Source organism: Ictidomys tridecemlineatus, chromosome 1 (genome assembly GCF_052094955.1).
Source record: "Ictidomys tridecemlineatus isolate mIctTri1 chromosome 1, mIctTri1.hap1, whole genome shotgun sequence".
Classification (NCBI taxonomy): domain Eukaryota; kingdom Metazoa; phylum Chordata; class Mammalia; order Rodentia; family Sciuridae; genus Ictidomys; species Ictidomys tridecemlineatus.
Window position 1 is genome coordinate 83,021,108 of NC_135477.1, and position 18,377 is coordinate 83,039,484.

The 18,377-nt window shown below is 39.4% G+C and overlaps 1 protein-coding gene and 1 non-coding gene across 2 annotated transcripts in view; both read right to left on the bottom strand.

Moving 5' to 3' along the window:
- Positions 1-18,377, bottom strand: part of Sv2c (synaptic vesicle glycoprotein 2C) — a 234,060-nt gene that overhangs the window by 46,603 nt on the left and 169,080 nt on the right. The window lies entirely within an intron of this gene.
- On the bottom strand, positions 17,536-17,598 carry Trnaa-agc (transfer RNA alanine (anticodon AGC)). Its single transcript has one exon. It is a non-coding gene; the product is annotated as a tRNA-Ala (tRNA).

Sequence of the window (18,377 nt, forward strand, 5' to 3'; positions counted from 1 at the left end):
GCTAAAAACATTCAATATTTCATCCTTGATTTCCCATTTTCCCTTACTACCTGCTATGTTCAACCCATTGGCAAGTTCTGTCTCTAAAATTTATCTCAAAACCATCCATTTCTTCTTATCTCTATGGTACTACACAGGTTCTAGTTCACATGGACTGCTTCCTGATCTTCAGTGATAGCCTCTTAACTGGTCTCCCTGCCTCTCTTGGTCTGCCATAGTCCACTTTCCCTATAGTAGTCAGAGTTGTATTTTTAAATGTCAACAAGTACACTTTGCTCCGCTGTTTAAAGACTCCCCACACATATGAATTGCAACCTACGTGTCTTACCACAGCTCCAAGACCTGCATGGACTGATCCCTAGTTACATGTCTGAGCTCATCTTCTTCAGCTGATCCTTTTCCTCACTTGGTCCAGTTCCATTGATCAGCCTGCAGTTCTTGAAAATAGATCCTAATTCTAATCTTTGGGGCTAAGCCTTTTCCCCAGAAACCTAGCCATGCATTTAAAGTATGTTTATGTATTTTAGCCAGTCTTTCTGAGTTTTGAAGTAAGGTGTTTTTTTTTTGTTTGTTTATTTTGTTTTGTTTTTTGTCCTCAGCACATCTCACCTCAATTTAGATTATAGTCCCCTACAAGTCCTTAGTATTTTATATCTGTCCTATCTGGACTGCTCTGTCTAAATATTTGCATTGATGGCTGTCTCCTTCCACCTTCTAGGGATCAGTTTAAGGTCAGAGGGATCCACACATTAAATCCCACTTTCTGTCACTGGAGACCTGTTTTATTGTCTTGATAGCACTAAGCATTATCTAAAGCTGTCTTATTTGTTGATTAGTTTATATGTTTATTACTTGTCCTTTTCCTCCTCCAGGAAAGCAGAATCCCTGCTTTTCTGACTTACCAATATCTCCCTAGTGCCATTAGCAAGTCCAGATCCATAGGAAATGTTCTTTAAATGTTTATTTAATGAAAATACACACACACACAGTGTATATGTGGTTTCCTTTTAATTTTTTTTTCTAGATCCACACTAAATAGAAAAATATTTTGATTTGCTTTTTCAAATTGAATTGGTAACTCATATAGATACCATAAGATTTATTTATTATTTGCAGATATCTAGCTCTCTGCATTTGGCAAATGTGCAGCCATGTAACTACGACTATAATTGGAAAACAGAATAATTCTATCACCTTGAAACTTTCCTTTGTGTTGCACCTTTGGGGTCAACTGCTCCTCTGTTCTCTGTTCCTGTAGGTTTGTCCTTTCCAGAATGTTATATAAATGGAATCATTCTGAATTTCACTTTTTGAATATGCTTCTTACACTTAGCATTACATATCTGAGATTCATGTAAATTATTGCACATACCAGTGGCTTATTTTTCTGTGCTGTGTTATGCTCAGTTTTGTGAATATACCACAGTTAGTTTATCCACTCACCAGTGGAAGGATTGTTGGACTGTTTCCAGTTTGCAATGATTATAAACAAAGATAATGTAAATATATCATACAGGTTTTTGCATGCATCAAAATTTTCCTGTACTCTGTGTAAATATGTAGAAGTGGAATAACTGAGTCATAAGTTTCTGTTTAGCTTTATAAGAAGATATTTTTATTTACTATGGGTCCATTCCTTCATACTTTTATCGAGTAACTATATGTGTCAGCCATAATGCTGTGATATGGAGGCTAATAAAACTGATTCCTAGACCTCAAGGAGGTTAGAGCCCAGTGGATGAGGCAAATGTGCTAACAGACATGATAAACAATACAACCCATGCTAGACCAGGTTATAAAAAAAGTGCAGCAGGAATACAGAAGAGGCAGTGCTATCTATACATTTTAAGGGGTCTACTCTCAAGATTTCTGGTCACATTTCTGATTTGGGCTTATGAACAAAGAAAGAAAATTCTAAAATTTCTACTGTCAGAGATAGATAGAGAATCAAAATCTGTGCCTAATAAGTTCTTGAGATTGGCTAGGATTGACTGTCCCTTTCCTACAATGTTACAACTGCCTGACTTGGAGAGGGAGAACAAAGCCTAGGGAGCAGTGGCATGAGTCCTGACCAGGGAACTGGATGCCCCTCCTCTCTTATAACATCCATCACCAGGGGTCAAAGGCTAAACAGGAGATAATCACAGTGAGGGTCTTGAGAAATGACCCCACAGATGCTTTGTAAAACAAAAATACCATTCTGTGCATTAAAAACAAATAAAAGGATGAAGAAGTAAAACACTGACCACCATCATTTCTCATCTATGAATCCAAAGCATCCCCCCAGCTCCATTTCAAGATGAATTAAATCTAAATTTAAGAAATACCCAAAAGCTGGGTGTAGCACTGCATTCCTGTAATCTCAGGGGCTTGGGAGGCTGAGGCAGGAGGATCATGAGGTCAAACCCAGCCTCAGCAATTTAGCAAGGCTCTAAGCAACTTAGCAAGACCCTATTTCTAAATAAAATATAAAAAGGTCTGCAGATGTGGCTCGGTGGTTAAGCACTCCTGGGTTCAATCCCCAGTACCCAAAATAAAAAATCTACACAAAGCCTCTAACCACAAATGTCAGAAGTAGATTGAAGGACAGGAATGTGAAACCAGGCCGCATTTAACTGGGAAAGTGGGTTGTTGCTATCGAATACTCATCTGCACTTAGTAAAACGGATTCTCTTAAATGAATCATTTTCATTGGCACCATGCCTTCTTTGTCTTAAAAAAAAAATGATCCTGGCAAAGTTGATAGTTCTAATTGTCCTTTGGACTTTGTTAAAATACTCATTAAAATGTCATATTGTGGGATTTATCTACAGATAATGTAAATTCTATGTGAGGAAGGACCTCAATTAGGGTATTACAGAAAACTGTGACTGCGCAGCTCTAATCAGTGTGGCACTAATAAGAGTATTATGTGTCTTGCATAATAATCAAGGCCATTTGCCAGCCTCAAGCTAATGTGCTCTGTGATTGCAGAAACCAGCTGCCTCCCCGTTGTCTGTTTTCCAAAGTGCCAAGGCAAAAGTCTACAACACACACAGCATGCTGAGTTTTGCATTCTTTTCTAGGCTCTCTCCTGGAAGCCCAGTCTTGGAACCTCCTTTACTATTCTAAATTTGATTGTCAGTTATGAGATATTTTCAGTGAAACTGTCTTTGGCAAGAAAGCAGATTTTAGGTGCAAGACATAGATCCAGCATTCCAAAAGAAAAATCTTAAATATTGCATGAGAGATCAATTTTAATAACTAGGAAGTAAATCATCTATATATTTTGGTCTGTGGTCTTTACTCACAGGGCAAGCGGCCCACTGAATTTCTCTTTAAAAGTAGTTCAAAATCCATTTTCTTCAGTGAGAAAAACTTAAGAAGGGAACAATGATCAGATGAATTTCTGATTTTATTCCTAGAGAAATAAAAATTTATACCTTCAACATGCCTCTGGCTTAAAATATAAACACTATAAAATCAGCATGAAACGTTAATCCTTGGCCTGAAACTCAAGTTGTCATGCACCTAGTATCATCTGTGACTATAAGATTTAACCAATTGCAACTGGACAGTCCCCATTGTTGAAATTTTCATCTTCTTCTCAATTTGTAAAAATAGGTAAGTAAATAAATCAATAAAAGGTATGTGTGGGGACAACAGGGAAGTGGTTACATAAACCATGGTATAGTATTATTGATTTAACAGTGAACATGTCCAGGGTATATACTCTAGTGGAAGAAAAAAAGCTTTTTTCCAAACAGTATAAATTGTAGTGATTTCATTTTTATATACACATAAAACATACAATCTGCTGTAGAAAATAAGAGGGAAGAAAATGCACTAAATTACTTAAATGGTTACTCAGTGCTGGAGTAGGGGCTCATGGGGACTTTCACTTTTGACATGACTTCTTTAATTTTTTAGCTCTTGTGTTACCTTATACTCTGATTTACTCAAAAAAGGAATAAAATATTTTTCAGAGTTGTAATCTTTTAATTTTTCTGAGATTCAGGTGCTGATGAGAGAAGAAAACTGGAATTATGGGTCCACCACAATTCAACATTTGCATTTTTCTGAACTGATATTGTTGATTCTTACTGTGAAAAACCTAAACATTGACAATGCAGTGTACATTTATGGATGCCAAGGGGAAAGTGCTGGAGATAATCTTCATCTCTCTGGGTAGGAAAGAGAACAATATTCATAGACCTTTAATCATGACCTATGATCCCATTTCCTAATCTTGGATTCCTGGGGCAGAGGTCAGTTGCTCCTTGAGCTGCAGTGTGTGAACATTATTTCCAACAGAAATGCACAGGGCAATCACCATTAAAACAGTTGACAGGGATCTGCCTGCAGCACATAATAATGCCTGCAGGAAGTGAGGGCCAATTACATGTCCCAGGGAGACAGTCCAGGGGTGAAATTCCAACTGACTACAATAGTCATCTGTCTCTATGAGCATCCTTAAGCTATAAACCAAACTTTCCAATAGTTTCTTTATTTCTCTTCTCTTCTTCAGTGCTGGGGACTGAACCCAGGGCCTCATGCATGCTAGGCAAGCACTCTACCACGAAGCTAAAACCCTAGCTTCTGGCTTCCTTGTTTCTCTATTTTTGTTTCTTAGCTTTGGTCCTGTTTGGAATGCACAAAGTAAATGGCCCACGGCAGAGGGAAGTCACATCATACCTCTACTTCCTGAATTTGACTTGTGACCTTTAATAGTGCTTTCTAAGAAGCAGATTTCCTGTGACCTTTGAAATTCATAAAAATCATAAGCTTATTTTTCAAGGTTATTTATTCTGCCCCATGTATGCAAACAGAAATGAGGTGACCTTTCTATGAAGAGTTCCCAGAGCCAGCGTGGAACATTAATTCAAGCATGGCACTTCCCAAATTCCACTGAGAGAAATAAAAAGTCTGAGGACTTGAAAAACCCTACTAGCATAAAAATGTGTACATGTATTTTTGTGTTTTAAACAAAGGTCCCTTAGTATTTTCTTTTGCAGATATATAGCATTAATGTTGCAATAACATAGGGCAATCAAAGCTTTATCAAAGACTTTAATGCAATTTTTTTTTCTTTTTTCGTTTTGGTGGTCCAGGGGGATTGAACCAGGGCCTTGTGCATACTAGGCAAGCGCTCTACTACTGAGTTACATCCCCAACCCTTCAAAGTAAATTTATATTACGAGGACTTAGAAGACAGTCAAATCTTGATCATATATAGCTGAAGCTCATATCACAAATACATGTAAAGTCAACTCGTTAATAGATACATATTGTATATATTCATGTTGATTATAGCATATAATCCATGCATTAACTTTCTTCCTCTCTTTACTCAAATATTTATTTAAAATGAAAAATACACATTTATTTTCATATATAAACATTCAGATTATATTTATATATAAACTTAAAAGGCTTATATTCATGAATGAATAATAAATCAATTATGTTCACTTTGTAAACTTGTATAGTTTTAGGGGATTTACAGGCAAAAAAATTAAATACTGAGAATTCTTACATTAGGGAGAAAGATGAAATAATTGACTACAGCTCATTCCAAGACTGAAGTTCTCTCTGGTTCTAAGATCTTTTATAGTAGGGCATAGTGATGTATGCCTGTAATCCCAACAACTCAGGAGGCTGAGGCTGGAGAACTCAGATAAGTTTCAGATTAGCCTGGACAATTTAGTGAGACCCTGTACCAAGCTAAAATAAAAAGGGCTGTGGATGTCTCTCAGTGATCGAATGTTTGCCTAGCATGCACAAGAGCCTGAGTTTAATCCTCAATACAGAAAAAAAAAATGTCCTTTGTTTTGATCAGTTGAGGGCATAAGAAAGTCTTTTTTTACAGCTGGACGCAGTGGCGCATGCCTGTAATCCCAGCAGTTTGGAAGGCCGAGGCAGGAGTATTGTTCAAAGCCAGCCTCAGCAAAAGTGAGGCACTAAGCAACTCTGTGAGACCCTGTCTCTAAATAAAATACAAAACAGGACTGGGAATGTGGCTTACTGGTCAAGGGCCCCTGAGTTCAATCCCCAGTATCCCCACCCCCCAAAAAGTCTCTTACCCATATGGATCTATGGCAAAAAATAGAATATTTTCAAAATAAAAACCAAAACACCTTGTAAACTGCAGTTAGTTCTGACATAAGTGTCTAAAAGTTGGTAGAGGATTTGCAGCAAGATAATGGTGCTTATTGCATATATTAGCAACTTAGTCAATCACCTTTCAAAGTAGCTATCTTTAAAATAATCTTAACATACACACACACACACACACACACACACACACACACACACACACACACACACCCCTTCATGGATTCCATTCTCTTCCAGATCAGTTCTTTCTGCTTTTGGCACCTGGCTTCTACAAGGTTTTGCTCAATGTCAACAAAAGCTCCCTGTCCATTCCCAGAGAACTTTGTGATCCAGTAAAAACATTCTAGAGAAATTCATTCTTAGTTACAGATATTCCTGCTGGGGAGAGGAGTAAGACAAAGAGGGGGCTCTAACATTTCCAATGTTGGGATAAGAAGTCAGTCCCATTGCTGTTTGTTTCTGGTGCCCAAAGATCACACTCATAAACCTCTGTTAACCACTGCCCTCTCTGACCTGCTCTTTTTTTTGACATCTGACAAGTGAAACAGCTGCTTAGCTCATGACTCAGACTCAAAATGACCCTTAGAGTTTTGTCATTTATGTCAAAGAAATTCCATTCTAACCTGTGGGAAAGGTGTGTAACCCCAGTAATTCAGGAGCTCTAATTTCTGATTGTTGTGCCTCAGGCAAGGGAACATGCTCCCTCCCAGTACAGTAGATAGGACATATGACTCTGGAGGGGACTGGTCCTTTCACCTCCATAGCCAGGTCAAGCTACTTGTATCCAGTTTACCTCACCAACAAGATACCTTTCAGATCATCTCAAGTTCCTAAGGCATGTTACCAATAAATGCTTCCCAAACCATCCCAGTTCATGTAGTGATTCCCTCTAAGTCCTTGCAGGCCAGAAATGTGAGGGGTAGCCTCTAATCTTCTTCCTGATGCCTAGTCAATGATAAGCAATTATATTTTCTGATTTGTCTCAAACCTGATCCTTTCCCTCTATCTCTATGGTCATACCTTGCCTGAGCCACCTTAATAGTCTGATACACAGTTTGCATAGATCTATATAGCTGCGACCACTGCTGACATGTTAAAGTCCTGTTGTGGTTATTGCTCTGAGCCTTGAGCTCTGGATTATTCCATGATCAATAACCAAAGAAAGAACACCTGGCCCAAAAAGGGCCTCAGGGGTCTAGTACTTTGGCTTTTCTTTTTATGACTGGCCAATTCCCTTTTGTTAAATAATTTTAATACTTCTTCTGTTTAATAGAACTCCTAGCTTCTAGTGGGTATATTCTATTTTCCAAGTACCTCCAAGTTCACTCATTCACTAGCTTAAAACCTTTCAGTGATTCCTCCTGGATGGAGTCCAGATTGAGGATGGAGTTAAGATTCTTCCATGTGAACCATAAGGTTCTCCAAGACCTGGCTCCTGCCTCTCTCTCACAAGCCCCTTCTTCTACCTTTTGCCGTATTTCTTTCTTTCCTTTTTTTCTTTTTTTTTTTTTTAGGGCCTCACTAAGTTACTGAGGCTGGATTTAAACTTGCAATCCTCCTGCCCAGCCTCCCGAGTCACTGGGATTACAGGTGTGCACCACTGCACTGGCTGCTGTATTTCTTTGCCAACATACTTTCTGAAGTCCTAGTGGCTAGCAGAGCTCATCATTAAGGTTACTTCATGTGTAACATACCTGCACCTTTGCCAGTCCCCACCTCTACCAAGGTCAACTTGAAGAACTCCTAAGTGTCAGCCCTCTATTGGTCAGGTAAAGAAGAATGCTCTCTGTACATTCTTCCAGACTAAAAAGGTTCCCTTCCCTGACGGTGCTATCATGGTGTCCTGTGAGTTTCCACAGCCCTTACCAGGACACCTGGTGTAGAAAAAAGCCACATGAGAGAGAGACTGAGTATTTATCAGCAGGTGGTTCCTTGAGAGGAGGGGCCATGTCCTATTCATATTTAGTACAATACTTGGCAAAAAGTAATCATTCAAATAATGCTTCTTTAATCAATGAAGAACACACTCTCAGATACCTTTAAAACCAGAGAGATTGTCTTTGAAGGTGACTTTTCAAACATGCAGATTTTTTTTTTAAAAGCTGTTATCTCACAATTTCATTGTGATAAGAGCACATGCTTGCTTGGTTTTTGGAATATGTTGGAACTTGCTTCACAGAATAGTTTGTGGCTCACTTGTAAATATTTTGTGAGTGATCAAAAAGAATGTATACTCTGCAATTATTAGGTGCAGGGTACAGGGTCCACACATATCAAGCTTGTCAATCATGTTATTCAAATCTATATCCTTACTAATTTTTTCCCCCTGTTTGTTACTTTAAATTCCTTTTAGTTTGTTTTCTGTGAGAAGACTGGTTCCCACAACATGGCCCATCTTATAGAAATGGAACAGCATACCTATTATGAAATCGAGCCACATCTACATTTCTTTGCCCGCATATTTCCTCATGTAAAGGAAATGTTGAGTCCAGTGAGAGGCAGGAAGAAGCCATATTGAGCTGGGTGTGGTGTCATATGCCTTTAATCCTAGCAACCCAGGAGGCTGAGGCAGAAGGATCATAAATTCAAGGCCAGCCTCAGCAATTTAGCAAGATCCTGTCTCCAAAGAAAATATAAAAGGGGGAGGGATATAGATCAGTGGTAAGGTGCTCTGGGTTCAATCTCTAGTAGAATGAGAAGGAGAAACAGAAAGAGAAGGAGGAAAAAGGAGAATAAATAGAACTATAGAAAACTGGGATTATTTGAAATACCATTGAAGACACAAACTGGACAACTCGAACTTTTAAAAATTTTAGAGATAAAAAAAAAGAACCTTCCTGTTGAGTAACACAATAAAACCATAAAATGCTTTGTCTGTGCCCAACACAAATACACATCCCAGCTTAATGTGTCCCCACATTTTTATGCAGTAGTGCCATTTGTCATTACCTTGTTTCAAACACTTTTCCATGAACTTGCAGCCTTTTAGAAGTTGAAGATGATCAATAAAGGCTCATATCTAAAATAAACAATGAAAATGTGCAGCTTGCTCTCAGGTTTTGCCGGTGGCCAGAGGCTGGTAGCATTTTTTCCTTTGCTATTACTTCTCCTCACCTGAGTTGTGACCAGTTTTAATGTTTATATTGCACAGACAGGCAGGAAAAGGCTTCCTCTTAGAACAATGAATGTATTTTCTTGTGGCCAAACTTAATCCTTCCCCAAACACAAATTAGACTTCCTTTTGGAAAAATAAAAGTTAACCAGCTGATATCTATCTCCAAGGGGACACTTTTTGCAATGCATCTTTAAAGCATATTTTGTTCAGATTGTCTGAAGAGAAACCTCAGTAACCGAAGTCAATTACATTGTTGGCAGATATGTGATTCCCTTTTGCCCATCCCTGATTTATGCCCCTGCAGCTGACATTCAAATGGTATTTCTCCTCATCCCCCATCCCTTCCCCTTTGTTTCGGCATGAGATCTCTACCGAGTTAAATTTTGTCTCTGCTCTCTGGAAAGGCTGACTACTTGAGCCATTAATCTTGGTCTTGAAATAAGTTCCTGGCTGCGACTGACAGTGGAAATGATTGGTCCTGGTGCATCCTGGGGAATGGTCTTCTAGGGCCATGGCGCCAGAAAAATCAAACCCAGAGTGACTCAGTCTGGGATTAATGTAGCTGTTTTTCATTCAATATCACCTTCCCTGGCTGCTACTGATGAGAAATGATCTAATAACTCAGGGAGCCCAAAGTGACAAAGCACTGGAGTGCAGACAGAATGAAGCTCTGGCAGGGGTGGGGTGGCCGTAAAATCAGCTTTGGTTCAAAGGCCGTAAAATCAGCTTTGGTTCAAAAGCTCTTGTAGATCCCTTGTGGGCTCTCTTTCTCCTTGGGCCAGTACACCCACTCTGATTATGGTTTTGGTTGAGGACAGGAAGCCTTGAGTATCCACTGTAGCCTCCAAGAGGGACATAGACCAAGCAGATTCAAGGCATGCAGTGGATTCCCAGAATTTTTATAGTACACCTACTCTGTGCCAGGCACCTTACACACATTATCTTGTTGAACACATCTATAATTTTGCTGTCCACCCTGGTAGGATGGTCAGATAAAATCCAAGCTGTAGGTTGAATTTAATCTAATTTTAGAAAAATATATTTCATGAAATACTTGGAATACAATTATACTAAAAACGTATTTCTTTTTTGTCTGAAATTCAAATTTAACGAGGAATCTTATATTTTTATTTGTTAAATTTGGTAAATGTATTCCAGGAGACATCTGGAAATGTCTGGAGATATTTTTGATTGCTGACCTTGGGGAAGAAGGATTACTACTGGCATCTCGTGGGTAGAGGCCAGGGATTTTACCAAATACCTTACAATGCACAGGACAACCTTCCCCACAAGAATTATCCAGTCCCTAATGTCAGTAGTGCCCAGGTTGAGAAATGTGAACTAGTCACTGTGCCATCCAGGTCACAGGTGAGGTACTCTACTCCAAGTTAATAGAGATAAAGTCTGTTTGAATACTTTGTTTTCTTCTTCTTTTTAAATTTTATTGTGTTTTTTTTTAGTTATACATGGCAATAGAATCCATTTTGATATAATTATGTGAGCATGGAATATATCTTGTTCTAAATAGAACTCCAGTACCTCTCTTTCCCCTTCCCTTTCCTCTGTTGATCTTTTTTGGCCATTTATCCATAGTCACTTTCTAAAATTAATTTCTTATGGATATACATGATGGTGAGATTCACTGTGGTGTATTCATATATGTACACAGAAAGTTAGGTCAGATTCATTCCACTGTCTTTCCTTTTCCTATCCTCCCTTCACACCCCTTTGTCGAATCCACTAAACTTCCACCCCCGCCCCAACCCATGCCCTCCTGCTTATTGTAGCTTAGCTTCTACTTATCAGAGAAAACATTTGACTTTTGGGTTTTTGGTACTGGCTTACTTCACTTAGTGTAAGAGTCTCTAGATCCATCCAGCCAATGTCATAAAGTCATTCTTCTTTATGGCTGAGTAATACTCCATCATGTATATATACCATATATTCTTTATCCATTCATTAGTTGAAGGGCACCTAGGTTGGTGCCATAGCTTAGCTATTATGAATTGTGTTACTATACACATTGATGTGACTGGGTCACTGTAGTATGGTGATTTTAAATCTTTTGGATATATGCTGAGGAATGAGATACTTGGGTCAAATGGTGATTCCATTCCTAGTTTTTTTTTTTTTTTTTTGAGGAATCTTCATTCTGCTTTACAGAGTGGTTGCATCAATTTTGCATTCCCACACGAATGTAGAAGTGTACCCTTTTCCGCACATCCTCACCAACATATATTTTACTTGGAATAGTTGGTTTTCAAACAAAGGTGCAGACAGATCTTTAGCAGAACTTACATTTCATTCTTTTTTAAAATTATATATATATATTAGTTGTCAATGGACCTTTATTTTATTCATTTATTTACATGTGGTGCTGAGAATTGAACCCAGGACCTCACACTTACAAGGCAAGTGCTCTACCACTGAGCCCCAGCCCCAGTCCAACATTTCATTCTTGTGTGGATGTTTTTTTTTTATGTCAGTTTTTGCTATTGAATCATAAGTTTTTTTTATTGTTTTTCATTTACTTATTTTTGCTATAAAATTAATCTACAGGGGCTACCATTTTTCCTTCTATACACTTTTAAATGCCCCTCAAAGAACAAGTAATGGAGGCGCACAACAAAAACAGCAAAGAAGTGTTTTCTCCCTGTAGGGTTTGGTAGACAGTAACACCCTCCATCAAAGGATTTCTGGTAAGATCTGCAGCTTATAAATGGTCACTACCACTCACACAACCACCAAGGTAATGACCCTGTATTTCCTGGAACATTTGTAATCTCATTTCATATAAGCTGGGAGGTTTGTCCTTAAAATTTTCCAGTGCTCCTCAGGAATGGAGAGATCGTGTCCTTAGTAGAAGCCTCTGGCATCAACCACAAGTCCTACACGTTTTCTCAGATCAAGCAGTGGGCAGGCAGCGGGAGGGGCCTGCCCTGGCTTCCTCGGGACCTGTAATGGGAACTGTGGGAAACAGTTGTTGGTTTATGTCTCTCTTGGCTCCTGCCTCCTGGAGTCCACTCTGGGCTCCCATCTGTCCTCATGCCCTGTAATTCCTCCATCTCTTCAAGTTCACCGCCTCCTCTCAACATCCGTCCATGGTCTACAACTCACATCTTCCTGCCTGGGAATCTCCTCCCCACCCCCTGCTAGTTGATTATCCACAGTCTCCAGGAAAGGTGGCCAATAAAACCACCTCAACAATGAAATTTTCTGCCCTCCCTGCTCCCATCTTTTCCAGATTCTGCCCAGCAGTATTCCCCTTCTGGCTGCCTTCTGTAGACAGTGGCCTAGAGTACGAGGTGCTTGGCAACCATGGGCAAGCCTGTTCTTGACACTCACATTCACTGTCATTCCAGCTCAGGGATCCTCCCCTTGCACTGTGTGAACAACTGAATCACAAGGGGACTTTGTTGAAAAGGCATAACCCGGCTTCATACTAGAAATGTTTCATTAAAAGGACTGGACTGGGGTCCAGGGCACCCAGGGTGGGGGGACCTTAGGCAGAGGAAACAGCTTCCAACCCTACTCCTTCTGCACCTGCCTTTCTTTGCCTAGACTCAGGCTCTTTCCTCTGTCTGGAATGTCCCTTTTTCACCCCCTTCTCTGCCTAGAAGTTTCCCATGAATCCTTTAGGACCCACAGCAAATGTCACTTTTAGAGATATGTAACTTGTCTTTTGTGACAGCTCCTCTGACCTTAGGGGTCTGTGGAAAGGGAGAGAGAGAGAGCAAGGAGAACATGCTGAACCCTTTCATTGGGGAGAAGCCATTCAAATGAGGTAAGAGGTCAGGTTTCAGGGGGTTGAGACTAGCTTCTTGATGTCTGCTGTCAGCAGGTTGACTGACATCTAGGAAGACCGTGCTCATCTCATTGCTGAATGAGGATCAAAGGCTGAGCAAGAGAAGGGGGCACACAAAGGGAGTTTCCATGGAACATTCTATCCCAAACAGGGCCAAGGGGTAGGATTACAAAGGAATAGGTGAATGTAGCTCAATTCCCATGGGTGACGCCTACACCTGGAGCCACGCCTTGCTATCTGAGCTGGGTTAATGCCCAAGTTACTGCTAGACCTGGTACTATCATGCCAGACTGAAGGCAATAATTGGTCAGTGACTTGGGCATCGGAACTTGAAGGCGTCTGCATCCATGGCAGCTCTCAACAAATTGCCACCGTTTAATATCCTGTGTCTTGAAAGAAACACAAATTAAAGCCTCAATGAAATGCCATTCCATGCCTACCTAGTCTTAAACAGGGCAAGGAGCAAGTGGAACTCTTGTGCATGATGGGTGGAAGGACAAACAGCATGACTTTGGAGAACTGGAGGCTTTTATGTACACACTTCTACTCTGTGACTCAGCAATCCCCATCCTAGGTGTTTACTCAAGAGAAATGAAAGCATAGGCAGAGGTGAGGCTGCTCTAAAAACACTTGTGTAAGAATGTTCTAAAAGCAATCTTTAAAAAAAAATCAATGCCACACACACACACACACACACACACACACACACACAAACACATATACACACACCAAACCAACAAATAAACTCTGGAAACAACCAAAATGTCCACCTATGGGGTAATGGAGGAATAAATTGTGGTATATCTATATAATGGATGCTATGGGAAGCTATTTAGTGATAAAAAGAAAAGAACTACTGATATACACAACACGGATAAATTTTTAAAAACATGTCAAGTGAAAGAAGCCAGAAGATTCCATATTTTATTTAAATAAAATTTCTAAACAGGAAGAACTAATCTTTGGTGATAGAAATCAAAGCAGTTGTTGCATTCAGGGTGGGAAGAGATTGAAAATGGATGTGAGGGGACTTTTGGGGGAGATGAGAATGTTCTATATCTTGTTTTGCGTGATGGTTACATGATATACACAATTGTCAAAATCCATGAATTGTACACTAAAATCCCTGCATTTAAAAAAAATATTTAAGTGAAATAGCAGCAGCAAGACTGTATTCCTACAACTATATCATACTCTAGGCACAGGATTCAATACAAATACTAATCTGACTTGGAATTATTCAAAATCATATTGGTTTTGATCTGGCCCTATTTTAATTGGTTATAAGGTTTCATTTACTTCTGAACAGTCAACACTTTTTTTGCTGTTTATAGCCTATGTGACCAAAGGTCAAGCCCCTTCCACACCTCTCTGGCCATCACCAAGCTCTCTGCTGGACCAAGACAACTCCTGAAGATGAAGTTTCTACCCAGAAGCAAATGTGTGGCCATTTCTCCTTGCCAAAGGGTGACTTCTTGAGGCTGCTGCCTCCCTGACCACTTCACTGCCTAGAATTGTCTTGAGCAGTCCTCCAGCAGAATCAGATACAGAGGGCATCCCGGTTAACCAAAAACACACATACACACCACACATTACACAAAGCACACACATATTATATATATACTATACATATACATATCACATAACACCATATACACACTACACACAGTACACATACTACACGTACCACACACTGACATTATACACACAGTACACCTACATACCACAACACTACACATACATGCCATATATATTATATATACACATATATACACATGGATTATAGAGAATTTTTAGCTCCAATGGCAATAATCAATGTGAAGATTAATAAATAAGGCTATAGGTTAGTAAGATTAATAAATAAGCAGGAACAGTAAGAAATTTCTTTACTTAATTGGCTCCCAAAGTTTGGGGCACACTTGAATATCTGTGAGGGTTTCCAAAAATCACAAATATCTGGAGTTTGATAACATGCCTAAACAAACAAAAGAGGAATGTTTGGATATAGAAGTAGATTTTTTTTTAAGAAAGGAAAAGGAAAGGTTTTCTGATGGCTAGAGGTCATTTTCCTTCAGTGGAGGGCAGGTAAGTAAAAGTTCAAATACTATTGTAGAGACTCGGTCCTGTATGAGGAGGAACTTGTTTATCAAGCCTGTTTCATAAATTTTTTGGTCTTGCAAAAGCAAAGTGCAGATGTGAACTAGCCAGTGATTGTTAATTTTAGGAAGTTGTCTAAAAGAGAAGTATAATGACACTGTAAAAGGGGAGACAGATTTTGAAAGACTTGGGAGCAAATAAGATTCATGGAGAAAATGAATTTACTACAAACAACTTTACCTCAGAGTACAATCTGCAAAAAGTCAAACCCAAATTTGTTTTAAAAATACCTCAGAAGCACTAGGGTGGCCTGAGTCTTCAAAAGTAACAAAGGTAGGGAAAGCCTCTGGCGAGAAATTAAGATGGATGGACATGAACCACAAAGCTAAAATGTATCCTTTGCACTCCTTCTAGGGTGTTTTGAAGAATAGTGAACTGCGATGAACCCTAACCAACGCTTGAGGGCACCCTGCGCTCACAAGTTACATAGTAATGAGGTGCATTTTAAAAAGCTCTTTCCTTTTACTTGCAAGTCTAAGGGGAAGTTGAAAGCAGGTCAGACTCTGGGCCTATCTAAAGACAAAAAATCAGGGGAACATGCAACTTTTGTGATTTTTTTTTCCTTTCCTCTTTGATTCTCATCGACTGTGTCTATGTGCCAAATTATTTGCTGCACTCCAATTCCAGCTGCCAAGTTTCCCTTCCTGGAGACAGATACAAAGCCTGGGAAGAACAGGTCCTGCCCTCTAGCTCTGAGGCCAGGGACCCAGCCAGAGGTAGCTCAAGCACAAAACAGCCTTGGGGATCCTTGATCTTAAGAACCCAAACATCAAGCATGTGCTCTCAGAGTAAGGGCTGCAGATCAGAACTTTTTAAAGTGGGAATCTTTGTCCATCATCCCACAAAACCACTTTGAACATTCTCTGCACTCCTCCCATATATCAGAGTTTGAGGGACCAGGAAACCAAAACTTCCATGGGATACCTTCTAGGAAGACTAGTGAGAAGAAGGACTGTAGTGCTAGGAGAAGGAGTAGACATGCTAGGGCAGAGGAGGACAGGGCTCACCGGGGTGGAGAACTGGAGAACATGGGAAGATGTATCAAGACTTACCAGTTCTTCATCCAAATCAGTGATATCAGTATAATCAGAGTTCAGCAGAGTACATCATGAGTCATACTGCCTGAGAAAACAGGCTCAACAATGACTGTGCTAAGAACCAGTTTTAAGAGGTAAAGCTCTATGGTTTTGATAATTCCTGGCAGAAAAAAAGCTTCTTGTGTCTGGGGGAAAAAAAAAACACCTCTGGCTCTTTGGCTTATTAAGAATTAGTGAAACCCACCTAGATGCTCTTTCACCAGATGAATGGATAAAGAAAATGTGGGATATATACACAATGGAATATTACTCAGTCTTAAAGAATGAAATTATGGCATTTGCCAGTAAATGGATGGAGCTGGAAAATATCATGCTAAGAGAAATAAGCCAACCTCAAAAGACCAGAGGCCAAATGTTTTCTCTGATATAAGGATGCTACTTCACCATAAGGAGGGCTTGGTAAGAATGGAGGTACTTTGGATTAGGCAGAGGGAATGAAGGGAGAAGAGGGAGTGTGGGAGATAGGATAGTAGAATGAATGGGACATACCTATGAACACATGTGACCTGACTGGTGTAATTTTACATCATGTACAACCAGAAGAATGAGAAGTAATACTCCACATATGTATGATGTGTCAAAATGTCAGGTATAACTAATTAGAACAAATGAAAATAAAAAAGTTAGTGGAACTAGCCAATAACTTGATGGTTTTTAATCATACTGAGTGATTATTGGTATTATCACCCCCCCATATAGTATAGTATAATGGGAAAAACCACAAAGTCTTTAGTTAACAGAGAATTTCCTGACAGTGAGTGTGAAAAAGTGTATACAAAGTAAATCCATTTTGGGGTTGGGAGGAAGAGAGAGGGAGAGAGAGGACTGAGAGAAAGATTAAAATCAACCCTGTGTCACTCTTGTACCAGGAAAGGGTAGACTTGAATCATGTTACCTGTTTAGAATTCTTTTGATTATTTTCCTTTGTCCTCAAATAGTAGTGTTGTTGTACATGCATGTGTGACAGGTCCAAGAAATATAGAAAATAATTTAGAAGATGATAAACCCTAAGGCAGGATTTAGTGCCAGCTTAGCCAAAATAATGAAACTCTGTCTCAAAAAAAAATTTAAATATAAGAAGGTAAACACCCCAAGTTTTATTATCTAAAGAGAAACATAATTAAGATTTTGGATTTGGTATAATTCTAGTGTTTAATTAAGCCATGAGAAGATTTAGTGAGAGTCTTGGGGAAAAGGAGCAGCTTCATTTATTAATAATTGTGTGTATGTGTGTGTGAGTGTGTGTGTGTGTGTGTGTGTATGTGTGTGTCTGGGAATTGAACCCAGAGCCTCCTGCATGCTAGGCAGGTGCTCTACCACTGAGCTACATCTCCAGGTTCCCATTAAGATTTTTGAAATCTGCATCTTAGTTGATGTTACATGCAGTCTGCATGTTTCACATTGAGTGTTTGAGCATATCTGCATCAGACATTGCCTTACAGACCTGGAAATTTCCACAGAAAGCAGGCAGTTCATAAGAATTGAAAGAGCAAGATCAAGACAGCTACACAATCATAAAGCTAACCAGCAAGGACTGAGCACCGCCTGTTCACATCACGTCTCGCTGCTGGGGGGCTTCTTAGCACTGCTCCTGCCATGGCTTTCAAGACACAGAAGACGAAGGAGGGATGCATTAGTGCTGTTGTTCTGCCACGCTGACTGACTAGATTTTTTATTTATTTATTTATTTATTTATTTATTTATTTTTTATTGGTTGTTCAAATCATTACAAGGCTCTTGACATATCATATTTCAAACATTAGTTTCAAGTGAGTTATGAACTCCCATTTTTACCCCAAATACAGATTGCAGAATCACATCGGTTACACATACACATTTTTACATAATGCCATACTAGTAACTGTTGTATTCTGCTATCTTTCCTATCCTCTACTATCCCCCCTCCCCTCCATTTCTCTTTTTATCCCGTCTACTGTAATTCGTTTCTCTCCTTGTTTTTTTTTCCCCCTTTCCCCTCACAACCTCTTATATGTAGTTTTTTATAACAATGAGAGTCTCTTTCCATTTCCATGCAATTCCCCTTTTCTCTCCCTTTCCCTCCCACCTCGTGTCTCTGTTTAATGTTAATATTTTCTTCCTGCTCTTC